Below are 21,262 nucleotides of genomic sequence, written 5' to 3' on the forward strand. Positions count from 1 at the left end.
CCCCCCGGTTCGTTGGTCCAATGCTATCGTCCGATCTACGATCTCTGTCGCCACGAAACACCATATACCAAACGCCGAAACGAACGTCTGCGTATAATATCAAACGTTTGATCTCATCTTTCTTTTTATCTTTAAACTAGTTGTTGCTCGTAACGTTGAACGTGTAACGTTTGTCCTGCGCGAACTGACGCGTGTTCGTTTCGACTCGACGCGACGCGACTTCGTCGAACACAGAACTGTCATATCAAATAGATTATCCAAGCGAAAATTACGCGGTTCCACTGCCAGAGCTAGCCTCGACACGTTCGCATCGATGCTCCCTCAACTCTCTTCTTTTCGCCACTTCCGACAGCGGAAGTCGCGTCATCCTGACGCGCGCACTATTGCCAAGGTTAACGAGTGAAGAGATTCTTTTATTCTCCCGTTCGATCTCATCGATTTCACCGATTCGAGAGCAGAGTCGCCGGATCAGGGGACGGAGCACGAAACGAGGGGAACAAGTTGCCCCCTCTCTGCCGGTACAGAGATGGAAAACGTGTCACGTGACCAGGTCGGAAGGGGAAGGTAGAGTTTGGACGGAAATCTTGATCCGGCGACTCTGCTCGAGACTCGAAATCGTAAGAAATGTCGCGCGCGTATCGCAATTACGAAGATCGCCGCTCGGTTCATCGACGACTCGGTCTCTCGCGAGTTTCTTCACCGGAGGAATCGAACTCGTTCGAGTGGACCAACCAAGCACCGTACCGAGAACCAAAGTAGAAAAACCCCCTTACGACTAAATAGGCTGTGAATACTTTTCGGTCGACGGATCCGTTGGATCGACCGATCGATAGAGAACGGACAGAGATGATTACGGTTCGGCAAACGCAACCGACCGGGACGGAGACGCGTTCGTCGACGAGTTTCCTCTCGAAACTTGAACAATTTTTGTCGCTCGAGCTCCGACGCGCGATCCTCGACGCACGCTGCGATGCGATTATATTCCATTCGGTTTGAATACGTGTCTCGAACGAGACATCTCGAACAGTGAAAGATCACCGCGTCACCGAGAGTTCATGATTTCCTTGCAGGATCCGAATTCGGTCGAGATAGAGGAACACACCAAAGTGCAATATGAAACGCCAACGCGTGCGCGCGTATTCGTGAATGCCGATTGTTGTAAACCGCCGTGAAGGATACGGCAGACTGGGGTCTCCGCCGATGATCGCGCGTCAACGGAAAGGACGAAGAACGTATACGAAAGCGTGTACCAACGTGTTATACATCGTGTAACGATCCTACAAACTGGAATGGTATTTTTTCAACTGCGATTTTGTATGTATACGCGAGACGAGGGAATGCCGTTATCGAGATGGCCAGCGAAAGTTGGCCAATATTTTTCCACGGATATAATTAGAACCGCGCGAGGCCTTTGGAGACGGTCGTCGCCATCCACACACCGTTCGCTCGAAATCGCCTTCCGTTCGATACTCCGTTCCCAGTCTTTCCCCCCCTCCGAGCCTTTTCTACATTTTTTTACGACCGCGGCGAATTAATCGCGATCGCGACAAGATCGCCTGCAACGAGACGAAGTTTTCGAGCGAAAACGGTGCGCGCGCGCGCGCGAGCGAGCGTCCCCAAAAATTCAACGAGCATCGAAAAACACGAGCGTCGAAGACTTTCGGTGAAGAACCGAGCGACCACGCGTCCGTGCTATGTACATGTATCTCGTAGGCTTAAGTTTCCTTTATAAATGATAGTGGAGTTAATCGCGCTAACAAGTTTATACTCGTAACGACTGTACATTTGTATTTAGCTCTTTGTTTATAATACTTATTACCTTGTTATCAAGTATTCGATTTATATAATTTTTTTATCGAACTTATTAAAAAATATTTAAAAACGACCAATATAGTGTTCTGTTCGATTCGATCGAGCCGCTTCTTCGCTTCCTTCGGATTCACCCGGCGACGGACAACGCGTTCGGCGTCCGCTGAAATTTCCAATTCCCACCAGGAACCATCGCTGAACTGTGGCAGTACGATCTCGGATCATTCGAGTTCGATAGCAGCGAGCCAGAGCAAGCTTGAACGCGATACGCAGCCGCTTCGCGCGCGGACAGAGCACAGCGGTGCCGAGAGTTCCGTCGTAAAATAATCGCTCAAGGTCCGCGGTGGCGTTGCACCCATCCGATTGCAGGGCTGCCAACAGCCGTGCACTGTTTACATCGCGCGCGAGCGTGTTCGCGACCCCCTCGTGCCCGCCGCCCCCGCCGCCGCCAGTATCGTCTGCGCCAGAACCGCTGCCAAACCACCTTCTTCGCCGAGAGAACTCAAACTCTCGCCGTTCTCCTCGCGTCCCCTTTCCATCCGTCTTCCTTCTCGTCCACGTCTTCGTCCTCGTCCTGGTACTCTTAGCGGTAATCGCTCGGTGTTTTTCACTCGTATCTCTGGCGTACGAGGTCCGCGTTGGTCGCGACGCTCTTCCGTCCATGCTCTCTCGCAGAAGAAGGAGAGGAAAAAATCCGAGGAAACGTCAAAACCATGCTTCAGGTGTCGAGGTTTTATTTGCCGGTATGAGGGAAACCTCGAGGTACGGCGCTCACTTTCAGGGGGCGAGCAATAATGAATGTCCCAATTTTTTGAAATTGAAATCTAAATGGGAAACGAAACAAGATCTCGCTAAATTTGTGCTTGTGCTTTTGCTGTTGCCGGTATGAAGGAAACCTCGAAGTACGGCGCTCCCTTTCAGGTGGGTGGGCAACAATAAATGTCGAGGTTTTATTTCGAATTCGCCGATCGACGATAACGTACATGCAACGTAAACAGTCGGTGTGTATAGTTCTCGAGAGTGTCCGTAGCGGCCACGTTTGAGGTCGCGCGCTCGCGCTCGCGAGCGTTCGACGGATTCGTTTCCGAGCAAGCAAGCGGAAAACCAGGGAAACAGAGAGACGGAGAAACGGAGGAACCGAGGACGAATGGCGATCGTTGAAGCGAAGAGTTCGCGCAGCGTGGGTAGGGGATGCTGGTGGCTGCATACCGCGAGGTAGCGTATAGCTATCGAGGTCAATGGTTAGTCCAAGGTCCCGAGTTCGAATCTCGCGGCAGGGTTCAACGCGACTCGGCATTTCCTCTCGCGAACAACGATCCCCGTTCGTGGAAGGCTCTCGAGGCCAAGACTTCGCGGTCTCTGCGAACGAGAGCCGCCGGTGGCTTTTCGTTTTTCTTTTTTTTTTCTCGCGCGGCCGTAGCAGGCGCGAGACGCTCCACCTCTCCCGAGAACAAGGAGAGTTCTTGAAAACGGATAATCCGGGTTGGTCGGTGTCCGACGGTCCACGAGGATGTCGTGGGAAGGATTCGGAATATAGAACTAGAGATAGGAGGACGAGGAAATGACGGAGAAACGGAGGGCAAAGGTCGACGAATGGTGCCGAGCGAGAAGCCGTTCCGTCGACGGATCGCTCGTTTCGACGCGTGCAAACATCGTAATCTCGCGATAAGGTCGCGACTGATTTATTCGTCGATAAAAGCTTATTGGAAACACGTGTATCGCGCCGCAGACTGCTGCCAAAACCGGTCGCCCAAGAGAGAGAGAACGATCTTGGCCGACCGGCGCGGCGCGGCGGTGCGCGACGAACGCTATGAATCACGCGGACGGTTTTAAGTCGGACGTCGTAAACCCGACTCGTTCTTCGTACGCGTTCTCATCCTCCTTCGGTCTTTTCTTTGTTTCCGCCTGACGTTGACTCGAGCGATGTCGCGTCGCTCCACGCGCGACGCATCGTTTCCTACTTCGCCGTCGCGATCCTCGTCGCAGCTCGATCTACTATACCGCGGAGTCGCTGTATCCGTGAACCATGATCTGGGATACTCGGCCCGCTTCCGAATTCTCTCGTCGGTACCGTTTCTCGACTCGTCGAATTGCATCGAGTCGAATCGAGTCGTGTATCGTATCCGATCTTGTCCGCGGCCGTATCGACGCGGAGCCGTGCGTGGGTGTGCGCGATGTTGAAACGAATAGCCTCGATAGCCGCGTTGTCTCGATAGAGCGACTAGTCCCGCGAAGAAAAATCGCGTCCGTTAGTCAGAGCTTGCGACATTAGCTCGCTAGTTCGCGGCTTTCGAGCTCTCGGGCTCGAGCGGCAAGCGGCGGCGCGTTGCACGAGCGACTCGAGCGCGGAGTTTGCACGCGCGACCTACTTATTCGCGATTCCGCGAAGAAAACGCTCGGCGTTCGAAAACCCGCGCGCCCGGACCCTTCCGATTCCCTGCGGAAGTTTACGGTTCGCGAATACGTTTGTATATCCTCTTCATGCGAATGTTGGCCTGTCCGTCGAATCGATTACCGCTCGAGCGACGAATGATCGATGCGAGCCATCGGATGGCCAGGATTTGTAACAACTATCCTCCCGAATCTTGTCGAATACTAGTCGGTAATCGTTTTTTCCCCCGGTTCGAGTTACGAAGGAAAGCAATCGGAAAGCGGTCGAAAGCGTCTGCGAGACCGAGGAGCTCTGCCTTTGAACGGAAACGCGACGAAGGTCTCCGAGGAGGGAAGTCGAGGCCATACCACCCGGCTAGCCTCAAGGTTTTTCGCTCTCCTCTCCTGCTCTCTCTGTCGGTTCCCGCATCTGTTCATCTCGGTGCCTCTGTTCTTTTCTTTCTCGATACCGCGGCTCTTGTTCCCTTCTCTCTCCCACCCCTCCCTCGCTCTCTCGCTCATTCTCTCTTTCTGGTCGGAGCAGTCCCTCCTCGCAGAAACGGTTTCCCTTTTGCATGCGAAAACGCGTAACCGTACGCGGACTATCGCGTTCGCCCCGGGGATTCTGCGCGCGATCTTTCCTCGCGTGTTTCGAATACCGTATCGTCGTCCCATGTCGATCGTCGATGCAGCTACTGTACCAGACGCTGCCGAAAACTATCCGAGCGATCGATTCGACGATCGAAAACGTTGAACCAGGTTCGATCGGGTTTAACGCCGATCGCGGGAGAAAGGCCGGCTAGAAAGTCGATAGGGGTGTGGGTGCGAACGCGATCGTGAGCGTGAACGTGAGCGTGAGCGTAGGCGAGGAGTGCGAGGGTGGTGTGTATGCTGGATGTGGCAGCCCAGCCGTTCGGCCCGCCAGCCGGCAAGCGGTGGACGCGGCAGACGGCAGCCGATACCTTTCGCCGTTCGACCCATCGCATCGTTCGGGCCGATCGTTGATCGTCGATCGACAGCCGGTGCTCATCGATTCGTTGCTCCTTTTCGAGAGAACGCGTACCGAGCTCGCTCGCAATCCTTACAAACCGAAACGCATGACTCGCGAGAGACAAAGTTCGAGCTCGCAGGAGAAAGAGTTGTTGCTCCGTCAGCGTATCCAACGCGATACTTTGCACCTCCGTCGAGGCACGGTGACTCACTGGGACGAGTGATTCACGAGCGAGTCGCGCCGCACCGCCACGGTGGTGCCGAGGCCGTAAAAAAACCATTTTCTATATTTTTATTAGAAAACGAAAACTGGCCGAGTATTGCCGAGGTTCGATTTTGTGAACAGGAATCTTTTACGGAGGTGTACGCGCGGTGAACAATCTTATCTTCTAATTCTAAGGGGTTATTACGCGCAGCTTAAACCTCCGAGTGCTTTGCCGGAGTCATTTTTCACCGGGAACATCCAAATTGTCATTTAACCCTCACACGCTCCTCGAGACTAGGATGATAATTCGCCCATGTTTACTCTACACGTGAAATCAACGAGTTATCGTCAAAAGTAAATTTTAAAAAAATTATTAATTACAGCTGTGAACGGTCCCAAGCACTGCCAATTATATAGCTATAAAAATCGTCCGTTGTCTGACGGTTAAACTATTAACTGGCAAAAACAATTTTTCGAAAAGGTTGATCGACATTAAGTAATATGGACTACCCGGAAGCAAGTTTTTACTCGTGGAAGCAAACCTTAAATCTGTTAAGAGACTTCCGGCACTGATCGTTCCGCCGAGGTGTAACATTGAACTAGTATACCGTAAAAAATCTCGGCCTCCTTCGACCACTCTTGGCCGCCGTTTAAGATTAAATATCAACAGTCAGAATTTCCAGGAACGCTTTCAGGCTCGTTGCGGCCCGTGGCGAACCGAGCCGAATCGAAAGCCATTTACGCGACGAGACCCTGTCGAGTGCGAGCAGTGAGCGCGTTTCTCCGAGTAGGAGGAAGTTGCGCGCGCAGAACGGAAGCCCCTCGGGCCTGCTTTGAAGAATCTCGGTGACCCTGTGCTTGAGATCGACGCGATCGAGGATTCTCGAACGCCGGAATCCTGCTGCGAGGTCGGGGATCCGGATCCGGCAACGGAAATGCGCGTCGCGTCGCGTCACGGCATTCTCTTTCGTATTAGGGTTGTGCTCTCGCGGATTGGATGGCCGTCGCGATCGCTTGGAACAAAACGAACCGGCAAAAACGGAAGGTAGGGGAAAAACGAGCAGGCTAACGAGCTGCGGACGAGATACGACGTGATCGTTCCATCGGGAATGACGTTATGCTCGTGACAGCAAGGGCAAAGTACGAGACGCAGTTACGGTGTATCCATCTTTATCGGTCACCGTGAATCACCGCGCGATCGTTATTGTCTTGTAAAGCGAACGTTGCACGCGCGCTTTATCGAGCTTTTTATTTCGGCAGATCGAAATAAATCGATTCGACCCCGACTGTGCAAGCGCGCGCGCGCGCCTACGTTTTTAGCTTTCACCGGTGTCTCGCAGTTCGCCGAGTTGGATTACAGATACATATTTCGTATCCGAGTCGTAGCCGAAACGCGATGCTGCATTATAGGAACGGTTTTCGGACGTATGATCGATAAGGTGTTTGGGAGTCGCGCACGTTCGAAGCTTCGAGCTCGGGCCGGAGCTCGAGAGTGACCGATAATCTTCTCGGAACGAGTTATCTGCGACTCGCGTGGATCGCGTTACGAATGACCCGATAAGCCGCGAGGGAACTCGCCGCGATTTGCGAACCAGCGAGACCGATCGACAAGGGAAACGGGATAGTTCCGCGATGCCGACATCCACGGGCAACGGCAGCTACGTCGTAGAATAAGACGGCTGATCCGAGGCGCGTTGCAAAATCTCGTGTCGCAGCGATACGGGTGACGCGATCGCTGGCCGATCCGCCAAACGAGCGGCGACTCGATCGAGACTGATCGAGAACTAGGGCTGTAACTTTCCTTCGAAGGTCGAAGATTTCGAAGCTTCGAAATCTTCGACCTTCGAAGGAAAGTTACAGTCCTACTGAATACATACACGTGAGTTTTGTCAAGCGCCAAGCCTGTCTTGCCTTTCTTTTTATTTAGTCCGCGATATCCGATTTCAGCGAATTTAATAAAACTCATTAAAATTTTGTGTCTGCAAAGTGTATTATTTTTTCATTACATTCGTGATATATATATGATCCCGAAATTTATTAATAGAATGCACTCTTTTAAATTTAATTTAATTACGAAACATCAAAACGGAAAGCTTCGAAGTCTTCGAAGCTTCGGAGAAGTATACAGCCCTAATCAGAACACGAGGTCTTTCTCGCGACGATGAGGACACGGTTGCACGAGCACAACTGGCAATTTATAATCTATAATCTTCGCCGAAGAAATCGGTGAAAAGAAAACTTTTAAAAAAAAAAATTAAACCGACTTCGAAAAAACGCACTAAAAAGTATAAAATAATTTCCATTTAATACATGTGAATACACACGAACTTAAATACAATACAATCTTTTCGAAGGCGGCGCAAAATTGAAAATTTTCGACACTGGAAATTACGAAAATCCTTAAATTGTTCTAAATACTATAATATATTTATATTTAAATAATAATATATTTGCGCCGCCTCTCTCCGAAAGGATTGTATTGTATTTAAGTTCGTGTGTATTCACATATATTAAATGGAAATTATTTTATACTTTTTAGTGCGTTTTTTCGAAGTCGGTTTAATCTTTTTTTAAAAAGTTTTTTTTTATTTCACTAATTATTATCTCTGTCAGCCGTCACATTCCAAATCGTAATTTATAAATATCTGAAAGCGGCAATCGATAGCGGTAACGACGTCGCGTAGTTACTGTTCCTAATGTCTAACATTCAGCGGAGTTCACTACGGTATCACCACCCTACATTTTCGCAAATAAAATCGTATAATTAATAAAGAAATGTAAAATTTTTTTTGCACGGGGGACCATCCCGGGAACATACTCTACAAGATGCAAAAGGTTTCGTTCCGATTGGTCCATCCATCTCGACGTAATCGGTGAACATACATAGAAAAAAAAGCGAAAAAAAAGGCACATACAGATCGAATTGAGTAACCTCCTCCTTTTTCGAAATCGGTTAATAACCTCCTCCTTTTTCGAAGTCGGTTAAAAACCGGCGAAAATACAGAAACGAATCGATCGGTCTGCGGCGAGAGTAGACGCACGATGCAGAACGCAGAAACGGCGAGGTACATGCGTGCCAGAGAGCAACACGGATCCAAGTCGGCGCGGCGTCCCGCGTCGCTCCGCTTCGCTCGGCGACGAAAGCAAGACCGATCTTCCGCTACGGCGCAATCAAGGCCGTACCACTGACTCAGCTCGACCAGCTGTTCGCTACGAAGAAAGAGCGCGAGCGATATCGAGCTCTCGCAACCGCGTGTGCCTTAGATAGCGGCTTCCTGGTGACCTCGGTGCATTAGCACTGGCAATGCCGCGCGTCGTGTATCGCGACGCAGTCGCCAGCTGCGATTCCCTCGTTTGTTTGCACGTTTTATCGGAAAAATACCTCGAAACGTTTTCGAGCCAATCGGGGGCCGAGAACAGGCGCGCTCGTGGGCTTCGAGAGCGTGTCCACGCGTTCTCTCCCGCGATCTTGTCTCTCTCCAGCGTCGCGGGAACGATTAGCGACACGGCGACGGTGGCGCATTTTCCACGAACGCTCCGAGGTGAAACGGAGGAGGAAACGAGCGAGCGAGGCAACACACCAGACGGGGAACAAATAGACGAGAAAAACTCGTCGGTTGGTTTCGGGTTACTCGCACGGTGGCCCGTGTCGATTCTCTCTCGGGGTCCGATGGGCCGCGAGGAAATCCGACCGGGTACGATGCTGGACCGATGTTGGCCCCTCCGGACCGTTTGGCCTTTTCGCCGCGCGACGATGTACACTGAAATTCCTCCGGCTCCGTTCCGTATGTTCCCCGTCTCGTCCACCTCGCCGCGTCGAACAACTCCCTGCGACGACGACGGTTCGTCGACCGTTGGAAACGATCCGCGAAGTTTCATGGCCGTCGATGACGAAGCTTCTTCGTTTTCCCGTCGGCGACGAATTCGCGAAATTCGACGTGACGCGGTACCGATTCGAATCACGGACGCCTCTCGGTTCGTTTTAGCGAGGACGGGATTCTTGTCTGTGGTCGAGCGATCGCGCTCGCGCGCGCGAGAGCAGCCCGTGTTTCGGCTCAAGGTCGCGACGCGGTCGATCGATCCATCGCGAAGGTCGAGAAGCGTATCGCGATCGTAACGGAGGTGTATCGACCGATATCTATCTGTCGAGCGGCGATAACGTTTATCTTTTTCGTCTGGGATCGGGGGATCTGGATCTGGTTCGCGCGCGCGACCGCGAACACAGCATTCCGGTATTACGCAGTTGCGAACGGCTATCGATGAATCAGCGACGAGCCTTCGCGAGTTTCGTATTTATCTTATCGAACTGTTGTAGCGGAGAGCGCGCACGAGCAGACGCCTCGTCTGCGAATCGCTCGCTCGCTGGTCTCTCGGCTCGGCTCGCCTCGGCTCGTCGCGGCGACTCTACGAAAGTTGAACTGCGCCGTAGAAATTGCCCTGGCCGATCGCAGCGGATGGACACGGACTCTCTTGCTCGAGACCGACTAGAGGAATCGCGGGCGGAGGCAGAAGCGGAGGCGGAGAAGAGAAAGGGAGAAAGAGAGAAAGGGAGAGGGGAGGGACAGCTGCAAACTGGGACGAAGTGTCGGCGAAGGGGGGAAAAGAATGGTCGGAGGAAAGGATGCTCGAAGGGCCGGAGACCGAGAGAGCCGACCGGTACACCGTAACACGCATAAATTACGATGTAATTACAAGCCCGGCTCGGCGATCACGCGCGCCGAGACGGGCCGGGCCGGGTCGGGCCCGCTCCGGTTAACAGGGCACATCGGGATCGAATCACTGGGATTCGATTCTTCCAAGAGGAAGGAAGATCGAACGGTGAACGAGATATCGCGTCGCGTAGACGAGAGATAAATGATTTTCGGGGGAGGGGAACGATGTAGGTTCGCGGCGGTGTCGAGAGAATTGGAAATGTTGGATGGTGGTGCGCGTGCGATCGAAAGGTAATCGAATCGAGCGAATCCACCGAAGCGGATCTCCGCTGCAACCTCGGTAACCGCGAGCCGAAAGCAGCCAACCGTGCGCTCGTTGACCTGCCTCGATCGTATGGTACGATCGCGCGAATTCACCGGCCTGCGCCCCGGCAAACGGTCTCGGTTCGGAACTGCGTCTCTCGTCGATCAACAGCTGAAAAGAGGAAAAGAGGGAAAGAGGCGAACGCGTGTGCCGAGTCAACGAACGGCGAATCGATAAAGAGCCCGACTCTCGAGAATCAGGCGGCGATGCGCCGCGAATCGAACGACGCGCGACGAACGACCGTCGACGACCGGGACGCGGTGCCTCCGCGCCGCCGGTACAAACAAGTTGTCGAGGTGTCGCGTGACACTACGAAACGTTCGCCGGTCCTCTCTTTCTACGGAACATCGTCGGGACGCGAGGCGACGCACAGTGGTCTAAACGGGCCATTTAGCTGGACAAAATTATTCTAGCATTATTTTAAGACTTAAAGCCGTAGTTAAGTAGGTCATTGGGTTCGTCTTGACATCAGCTACAACAATATGAAATAAAAAATACTTAGTAGCATTTAAAAAATTAACGTGATCATATTTTTTATTTAAGAAGAAAATTTTTGTCAAATTTTTTTATTGGAATTTATAGATGACCGAGTATCGATTAACTTTTGTTCGAAACATTTTCTTGCCAGATTATCCGAAATGTTCATAACATCGTGGTGACAATTGGGCATTTGCACCGAAAAGCTTCCGAACCGAACCTTTTCATTGAATTTAGCTGACCAAAATTATTTATAATGTTTAATGATCCCGCAACATTTTCAAATCACATATAGTATCATTTTGTATTTGATTAAGTATTTCAAAAGCATCATTTCATCTCAAGTGTTTAAACAAGCGCGATAAACAAAATGCTGTAAAAAAAAAGGTGCAGACTCGTGCAACCTTTTTTTGTTTTGCTGTAAGCCCAAACCTTTGACAATTACAATCGCGCTTAAAAAAATTCTCGGACGCAACCTGAGATATACAACATAATTACTCATAAAGTGTTACAATCGTAACAAATCTTATTTACATACTAATCGTGCTGAAATGTAAATAATTACCATAAGATATGCAATAAAAAGATACGAAATTGTTGAAAGTATAGTCCATACTTACTTGCAAAACTTTTATACTGGAAAGAAATGTGAACAACTTACTTGAAACATATAAAAACTGTCTCATCGAATTTTAGCAGCAAGACACGTACCACGAAAATCTTTAACTTTCATGGGTGCCTGAATGATAAAAAAAATATTAGTACATTGTCCCCCATATATTAAACTTACAGCAAGCACCAACAATTTCACACTTTAGGTAAATTTTTGAAATCGACTTTTGGCCAGCTAAATCGCTGAAAGGGACCACTATGCGACGCTACCGCGTGACCAACTGCATCGTGCATCGCCAACCTGATCGTGAAGCGTGATATCGCTCCGAGTCGAAAAGTACGGGGAAAATGTTGTCTATTCGAATTCTAGGTTTCCGTGGAAGGGATCGCGCGAGTCACCACCGCGACTCGATGTTCGGCGGCGTTCGACGCGCCACGGAACTCCGGCGAGTTCGTATCGGGTACGTACGCTTGTGCGATTACGGTCATGACTCCCGCGAATCAACCAACGCGTTTCCAGCGATCACGGGGACAATATTTTCGCGGAGCTCGTCCCGTGCGGTGCACTGGCAGGTCTAGCAGGCAGCCGAGAACACGCTCCACTGAGCCAGACCAGACACACCTGGGTCGCCGGAAAAACTCTCGAGCCGTAAAACTCGACCGTAACACACCGTGCCGGATTTGTTCGAGGGACAAAACGAAAATGGTTGTTCCGGTGCGGCGAGTTCTTCAAGGAAAGAACCGCGACCACCATAGATCGCCGCTACGATGTGTGTATCGAGGAGCCGATATGCGATTCGAGTAAACGTTGCGGCTCTCTCGGTGGCCTTGCCCTCGCGAGCGCAAGGTCAAAGTTCACGAGCGGTCTCTCTTGTTTGCGTCTCGTCTCGTCTCGCCACGCTGCGCGACTCGTCGCGTTTGCCAATTTAGGACACAGCCTAATTCCCACTCGATTATCTTTGATCTGCATCATTTTTCCTCGCAGCGATGACTCTTTCTTCCGTCGATCTCGTCGATCAACGGCAACAGGAGAGGATTCCCAATGTACAAGAACAAATGAGATACGTGCTCGTTGTATTCGCGAGAGACCGGTTTCCTTCTTTCGTCCTTGCTTCCTCCCTGTTTCGCGCATTATCCGCCATCGCCGCATCGCTTCCTAGATGTTCCCCGAACGGCGATGCGTTTCATCTTGCTCGCTGTCCTTCTTCCGTTTTCCGCGACGGTTAGATTCGGGAAGACGGCGAGATCGACGACGAGAAGATAACGGAAGCGGCGCGAGGGGAAGGGGGGGGGGGTAGGACGTGGACGCGTCGCGTCGCACGAAAACCAAGGGACACGATTCACGGCGGTCAATTACCGCGAAGGATTTTACGCGAGCAGAGGGGTTAACCTTGGAATCGCGCAGTCGACAGACGCGATCGAGAGCTCTCGGCGCGCGTTTGATGTTTCCGCGCATGGCATTCGCCGTAGTCGAGGATCGCGTTCGTTTCGAAACCGAAACGGTTCGGCCAATATGCACGGATGATAGAATAATCGCGGATCGTAGCCCTCGGTTCGGTCGGCAGCTTCCCTCGAACTCGAATCCGTCGGCGACCTCGGTTCGCCTTGTTTCTCCCTCTCTCTCCGCCCCTCTCGACCCCGCTCAGCGACGTTCACCGTTCTTCCGCGCCCCTCTCTACACGCATCGCCTAACCTCGGCTCTGCTCGTTTCGTCCAGCCTCGTTTCGCCTCTCTCGGCTGTGCTTCAGCCTCGTGGTTCGGCTCGCAACGGGCCTTGCATCGCCTCGGTTCGCCTCGGTTCGCCTGGTCTGGTTCCATCATCCGTCCCGTTTCGTCCCATCCTGTCTCTTGTATCGTCCCGTACCGTCCCGTATCCGTTCCGTGCCGCACCGTACCGTACCGTACCGACCCGCCAGTCTCGCAGAGTCTCGTCGATCTACTCTCTTCTCGTATCCGATTCTCCGTAGATCCGCGACCATCGATCTGCTCTTAACCGATCGATAAGGGTTCGAACAAACGGTTCCGATTCGATCCCGAGCGAAAAGCCAGCGTATCCGTCGGGTTTGTTGGAGGATGCAGCTGGAGAGACGAGGTTCGAGCAACTAAGCTGTTCCGTGTAAATTGGCGTCGCGGTCTGCAACGACGTTTTTACGTCGCGGGACTGTGGGAAATCGTCGTAGCCGGAGTCGGGAGACGTAGAGAGCCGCGAGCAGATGGGAAGAATCATCGACGCGAAGGTGGTCGATGAGATCGAGGAACGGAAGGAAGGAGGACGGAGAAACGAGAAACGAGAAACGAGAAACGAGGAGATTGGTGGGAAGGGGTGGAAACGGGAGACGCGCAAGAGAGGGTGGTGGTCACGGTGGTAATGGTAGGGTCGACGGTTGATAGGGTAGTGGCGCGGAAGGCAGGGACGCAGGGGCGTACAGCGATATAGAACGCCGGCGGAGGTTAATGCCGCGATCCGGTTCAGGGGGCAGCCTCGATGCCTGCCTGAAAACGAGGCACGGCACGGCCAGCTAGCTGCCTGTATAGCTTAACAACCGCGCAGCTATACATACAGCGCGGCTGTATAGCCGAAGACCGACTGGCCATCTTCTATGTATATCTACAGTATATGTATAGCGCACAGCTATACGTATATAGCCGCCCGTGACTGACTGGCTGGCCGTTCGACCGGTTGCCTCTCCTCCACACCGCGCGCGCGCGCGCGCTTCTTCGCTTTCTTGTCCGTCCTCTCTCGATCGCTCGCTCGATCGACCAACTGACCGATCGACCGTCTACGATTTAGATCGGATTCGCGTCCGCGCGAGACTGTACGTACACACAACGAGAAGAAGATCACAAGACAGAGTTGGCCAGGAATTAATTGCATGAGTAATTAATTACATGTAATTGTAATTGTATTTCTGCAATTCCAAATTACAGTAATTGGCAAGTAATTTGTAATTGTAATTGTAATTACATTTTGCCCAACTCTGTCACAAGATCACCGATCGAAACCGTACGTTCCAGATCGGATTGCTGCTCGCTCGTTCGCTCGTTCGCTCGGGCTTTCGGGATTCTTGCGAAGCTTTTCTGCGATCGCGCCCGGCGATGGTTTTCTTCGGAGGAACGCTGTTGGCAAACCCGAGCGATATCTGCGCGGCGCATCGAGGAAAAAGGGGAAGGCGTGTTGCTGGCCGCGCGCGGTGTTTGGAAAAGACGCGCGATGCCCGGACAAGAAGAGGAACCATGCGTGACAAGTAGCGAACCGACGAGAGGTGAAGCGAGACGAGATCGCGCGTTCGCAGGCAACGAGTCCGCTTGCCGTTGACCTCGCACCGACGGCCCTGGCGCGAGTCAGAGCCTGCGAGAGCCCGCTAACTTCGCGACTCTCGCAGCCCGCGAAAAGCGAGACGCGAGCGAGACCAACGAACGAACAACCGGGAGAGCCCGAGTGTCGGGAGCAACGGGAAGACGGGTTAAACGATGTCAACTCCGACATTTAACGACATTCGTGGACCAACGAACTGGTGGACCACGACCACCAGAAATCCGAATGAATCAATCCGGAACGCTGTTGTCTCGGGATGCTCGAGACTCGTCGTCACGGCGGACCTTGAGAGCGGCATTGGAAAACGTAGCCGATGCGGATGTTTGTCTGGATCCCCGTCGATCGTGCACCGAATGCGCGTATCGACCTATCGGAAAACCGACTCGTCTCTTTCGGCAACGATCGACGGGATCGGTTCTCGCCGGAAGAGAAAAAACGTGTTCCGACGTGTTCGCGCGCTATGGAACGGAAAGTTGTCCCCGTATTGCGGGTTTCCAGGATTGCAAGGGTGCGGGATGCGCCTTCTCGTTTCTCGATAGTGCAAAGATGGGGTTTCTCTGTAGTCAAAAGCGCTAGATACAAGGTCAATCTAGGAGACAATCGCCATCAAAAGTCCTATTTTTACGTTCGCGAGGCGTAATTTGCATTATTTGGCAGCGTAATTTGCATTATTCGGAAGCATAACGCTGCGCATGTAGCTATTTTCATAAAGCTGCGACAGCTACATGCTGCCGAATAATATAATTCGCCTCGGTTTGCATTATCGAGAAATTGAGAAGGCGCATCCCGCACCCTTGCAATTCTGGAAACTCGAGTGCAGAGTAGGGCAATAATCAACTAATATTTAAACATGGCTAAAAGTCTTCTTGAATGTTAGTCATAGCAAAATAGTTATTAGTCAAAGCTTTTTGATTAGTTAGTGATAACTAATTAATAATATTAATGTATGTTAATCACACAGTAGTGACTGATGGCTAAAGATTGATGACTGATTATTATCAACTACTAATTCACTAAAAAGCAATAGCTAACAATTACTTAGAGCTCTCACTAACTATTTGCCGTTTAGTTATCACTAGACTGCGGATCCTTATGCAAAATAAAAATTGCTTGCACCAATTGCAAGTGACTGCAGCCGCGTAAACAGTTTATCCTTGCTTTAACAATTTTAACAAGCTGAGAAAAATATATTTTACAGTCGCAAATCATTGTAACCTTTCTACTGTTTTAAATTGCTCCCACTCATTTGTTATATAAATGCATAAAATCCTGTCTAGTTTTATCACTAACAAATCAAAGAGTTTTGACTAATGACTTTTTTGCTGTGACTAACATTCAAGAAGACTATTATTATTATTCTATACGGACAGAGGTCCTTTTATACAAATGTTTACAGTTGTTTACAGTAGAACTGATAAAAACAAAAAGAAACATAACAAAAAAAAAAGTCTTAACCTAAACTTTACATAAAAAGGGACAAGCACGAAACTAAACAAATACAGGTACGATATTAACAAATAATTTTGCGTAATTTTCTTTTGAATTCCTGTAACGTGCCATTAAAAAAATCATTATTATTATACAGTATGTTTGAGCTTGCAATAATGCGATTTAAAGGATATATTACTCCATATGTGGATTTGGATTTCATTAGTCTACTAGTCATTTTTAAATACTCTGCCCGAGTGTACCCCATTAATCGTCTCGAGACTGCTGTCTAAAACGATCTTACTGTACGTTGAATTCAACTAAACGTGTCTATTTTTTTAAGGATGCAAGACTGCAGAGGAAGGCTCCCCCCTCAGGGAGAATCGCCAAAATTAAATATACTGTGGTGAGATGACAAGAACTCTGCTTGTCCCCCCACTCTACCTTTCCCTTCTACGACATTACTCCCCACGACTCTGTCACGTGACGAATCCAGTACTGGCAGAGAGAGAGGGTAACTTTTCCCCTGAATTCGTGTTCACTCCCCTCATCTGACGACACTGCTGCCAGGAATCTGCTTGTCATCTCACCACAACACGTCGAATTTGTTTGTTCTAGGAGAGAAACGTTGTTCGCGTCGGTGACGAGACAAGAATCTCGAAACGCGAAGGATTCTATGCAAATGAGCGATGACGCGAATTCGTTGTCCGTCGCGGCCAGCTGATCCGTAAAAAGCGATTCGGTGTCGCGAGGGAAAGTAGTCGAAGGTCGAGACTGAGGTTCGTCGATCGCGAAGAAAATCTCATTGGCGTGACATCGACGACGTTGGACGCGGACGCGGACACGAATCGAGAGATTTCCGAAGACCGCGCTTGAAATTCCGCGTGGCAGTTCGCCAAGGGCGCGTACGTTAAAGAGATTCGTTAACCTTCCTCGCTGCGAATAAACGAGGTCCTCGGCAACGTCATTACGGTTCGTCGAGCGATTCGCGGAGCTCGGTTATTAATAGGTGCACCCATCTGTAGGACGGGAAATGCGAGAATTGGCAATGACGCGCGTGCTCGTGCTCGTGCTCGCGGCGAAGCGATCGTCGACTCGTTCACAAAAATTCGCAAGCTTGTGATCGATCAGGCTTTTAGTGCGTGGTTATCATTTGTTTGGTCGGCGTCGTCGTCGTTCACGAAAAATCTACCGATCGCTGAGAAGCGGAACTTGGATAAGGATTGGTTCGCTCCAGATCGATCATGTAATCTCGGTTTGTCTCTGTATACTCGTTCATTTCATCGTCATTGATCACGATAATTCTATCGATCTCTGAAAAGCGCAATATGGATGAGGATCGAGTAGCTGAGGATCTAGTCGCTCGGGATCGAGCAGGTAGTCTCGCCTTGTCTCTGTTTATGCGTCATTCTCATTTATTTCGTCGTCGTCGTTGTTCACGAAAATTGTACCGATCTCTGAGAAGCGGAACATGGATGAGGACCGGTTCGCTCGGGATCGGTCAGGTAGTCTGGCATTGCGTCTGTTTATTGCGTCATTTTCATTTATTTCGTCGTCGTTGTTCACGAAAATTGTACCGATCACTGAGAAGCGGAGCATGGATGAAGATCGTTTCGCTCGGGATCGGTCAGGTAGTCTGGCATTGCGTCTGTTTATTGCGTCATTTTCATTTATTTCGTCGTCGTTGTTCACGAAAATTGTACCGATCGCTGAGAAGCGGAGCATCGATGAAGATCGTTTCGCTCGGGATCGATCAGGTAGTTTCGCATTGTCTCTATTTATTGCGTAATTCTCCTTTATTTCGTCGTCGTCGTTCACGAAAATTGTACCGATCTCTGAGAAGCTGGCAAAACTTGGAGATGAGCATCGGTTAGCTCCAGATCGATCATGTAATCTTGTATTGTCCCTGTCTAGTGCGCGGTTCACATTTATTTCATCGTCATCATCGTCAGCTTCAAAACTTGAATCTGAGCATCGGTTTGCTCTGGATCGAACAGGTAGTAGTCTCGCATTGCCTCTGTAGTCCGTGGTCCTCATGTACATATTTCGTTATCGTTGTCGTTCACGAAAATTCATACGACCGCAGAGAAACGCAACAAGTACAAGGATAAATTCTCTCGGGATCGATCAGGTAATCTCGCATAGTCTCTGTCTAGTGTGCGGTCCTCATTTATTTCATCGTCTTCGTCGTTGTTCCACGAGTCATGGTCCCACGCCGCTCGCGGTCTCGGAAAGATCAGGCGACCGCGGGTAGACGGAGGTCGGGCGAACACGAGGTGAGAGCTGGCCGAAGAAGGAAGAGGGCTGGATCGACAACTTCCGAGAAGAAACAAGCGATCTAGCAAAATCGTCGAATCGTATCGGCGACGCTTGGCGATAACTAATCTTAATCTAGTATGGGTAAACGGTGGCAAAGGTTTGGAATGGTCGATAAACGTGACGCAACGAGGAGAAGAGCGTGGACCGAAGCGCGCGCGCGAAACGGAAGCAACGGGAACGGACAAGGAGAAGCCTTTTCGCGGGAGCTCGGAGGTGCGGCCAGAGGGCGAGCACCGGGCCGAGTTCTCGGTATCGAGGGACACGAAGACCGGCGCGGGTGCGGGTGCTGGTGCGGGCATGGGCACAGACGCGTCCCGACCATAGAGTTATTCGAGAGGGCTACGGGACAGGCGTCACCGACCGAAAAAACTCATTCCCTCTCGCGGCAAAGCGACTGGAAAGCAAAAAGTAAAAACGAAAGAGCGGAAAGCCGCGCGCTCCGTCAGAGCAGAGGTTGGCCGCGCGCCGCGACCACGACTCCCTCGTAAAAATATTATTTGCGTCTACCTTCTCGCGACACCTCCTCGAAAACCGCGAGACTCTCGAGAAGCAAAACTTTTTGCGTGGCATGCGTCGACCGGCGTGCAATAATAAGACTCGCGTTCGCTAACCTCTGATCACGATGAAAGCGCAAACTTCGCGGACCTTTTTTCGGATCCCTCGAATTCCGATTTATGTGGGTACATACACGGTGTTTTCTGAACGTCTTAGGATCGGTCGGGGAGACGAACGCAGACGAGCATCGGGCAATTATGGGAACCAGGTCGTATAGTTTGTTGGTTACGCAACCGTGAACGGGCGAGGCTCGCGTTCGAAGGAACCTCGGTGAAAGCGAAGGATCCTACTCGCGAGCGATACGAATGCTTGCGGATACAGGGACGAGTACGGGCATAGGTTCGAATGAGAATACACCGAGATCTATGGAATCGAGAATACGGATCACGGAATACGGAACACGGAACACACGGTGCAACGTCGAAGGACGGATGACGCGTTCGAAAGACTCGACGGTCGAGTTTTCAGAGAAACACACACCGGAAAGCCATCATCGGCGACTTACGTAGTTTTCTCTGATTTTATATGGTCGTGATTCAACTGTGTCGCTATCCACTGTGATCGCCCCTGTTCGTACGTGGCCGTTATGCCTTCAATTTTCACGGAGTCTCGATCGAATATTCGGTTATGTTTCAGAGCCACGAAATATGGCACGCGAGAAAAGGTGAAAGAAACGGACATGCAGGTAAACGGGCAAACCGAGAGGCAGGTAACTCGGCTGGTTGGCTGGTAGGTAGCTAGGTAGGTAGGTAGGTAGAAAGGTAAGTAGGTAGGCAGACAGGCAGGCAGGCAAGCAGGCAAGCAGGCAAGCAGGCGAGCAGGCAAGCAGGTAGGTAAACAGGGAGGTAGACCGAGAGGATAGCAGGCAAGCGGCAGTGGACAATCGTCCAGCCTGATGAACAGCTAGATAAATCTTATTAATTTTCGAGCGGCTCGGAACGATTGCAGAACGAGACACGGAAACGGAAATCATAGAGAGAGAGAGAGAGAGAGAGAGAGAGAGAGAGAGAGATGAAAAAGAGAGCGAGAGAGAAGCGAAAGAATTAAAGTCGTAAGAGTCGAGTCTCGCGGCGATGGATCGAATGTTGCGCCAAGCGTCTGGCTCGGCGGGCGCGACCTTGAACGCGTTTAGGATACGAACGGGCCGACTCGAACGATACGAGAACGATATGAACGAGCAAAATGGTTCGCACCAGTCGCGCGAGACTGCAGATAGATCAACGAGCGTCTCGAACGATGACGTTTGTCCGCGAATCCAGCGAAAATCAAAGGCGAGACTCTGTGAAACCGAATCGAACGTAGCTGGAGACAGGGGCGAGGATGGGGGACGGAGACGGGACGAGCACGGGCACGATTCGAAAGGGGGCCCGAACGGTCGTAAATCTCCCGTCTTCTCCGACGGAACTGGTTCTACGAAATAGGTTTCGTCCTCGGCAGTTATACCTGCCCCTCCGTCGAATGCAAAATTGTTGCCGGCAGGCGGCAGATAGCGGCGAACGGCGACGGATGGCAGCGAATGGCAGCGGAAACCACTGCTGCTCGACTCGTAGATTTTTCATTGAGGGAATTGCTGCGACGAATAACGATGCAACGAATCTCGCATGGGTTTCACGGAAATCCTCGGCGGGGTGTTCTTGTAGGGGTGTGAATCGCGATGGACGCAGACGAGGCAAGGGTTGCGGGCGAACGTGAATACGAACGCGAATGCGAGTCGAGAGAACGGTGGTCGCGTCTTTCGGTTTACCTTCTAAAAATACAACGGGGTGCGGTCGAGGTGTGTAACTGGTAAGGTCGCGAGTTCGATTCCCTCCGAGGGAAAATACACCGCTATTTCTAGAATCGTCGGGAGAGAGAGAGAGAGAGCGACGAAGCCATCCGCGTCGTCCACGGCATGAATGCAAAAATCGAGCGATTAAGGAGTTTCGTCGAACGTGCCGTTCCGAGAAGAATACCCCGAACAGAACTATGATTCTGTCATTCTGTTCCCTTATCCGACAACTGTATCTTCTCCGATCGAACGGAGTTACGGCGTCGCGCATTGGATCGCGAGAAACGGGAAGAGTGTGTATGCACTATGTGTATGCACGCCGGGGGGGAAAAAAAAACACGAAAATACGATGTTGACTCAGTGTCGCCAGATGAGGGGAGCACGAATCGAGGGGAAA

Source organism: Lasioglossum baleicum, chromosome 7 (genome assembly GCF_051020765.1).
Source record: "Lasioglossum baleicum chromosome 7, iyLasBale1, whole genome shotgun sequence".
NCBI classification, from domain to species: domain Eukaryota; kingdom Metazoa; phylum Arthropoda; class Insecta; order Hymenoptera; family Halictidae; genus Lasioglossum; species Lasioglossum baleicum.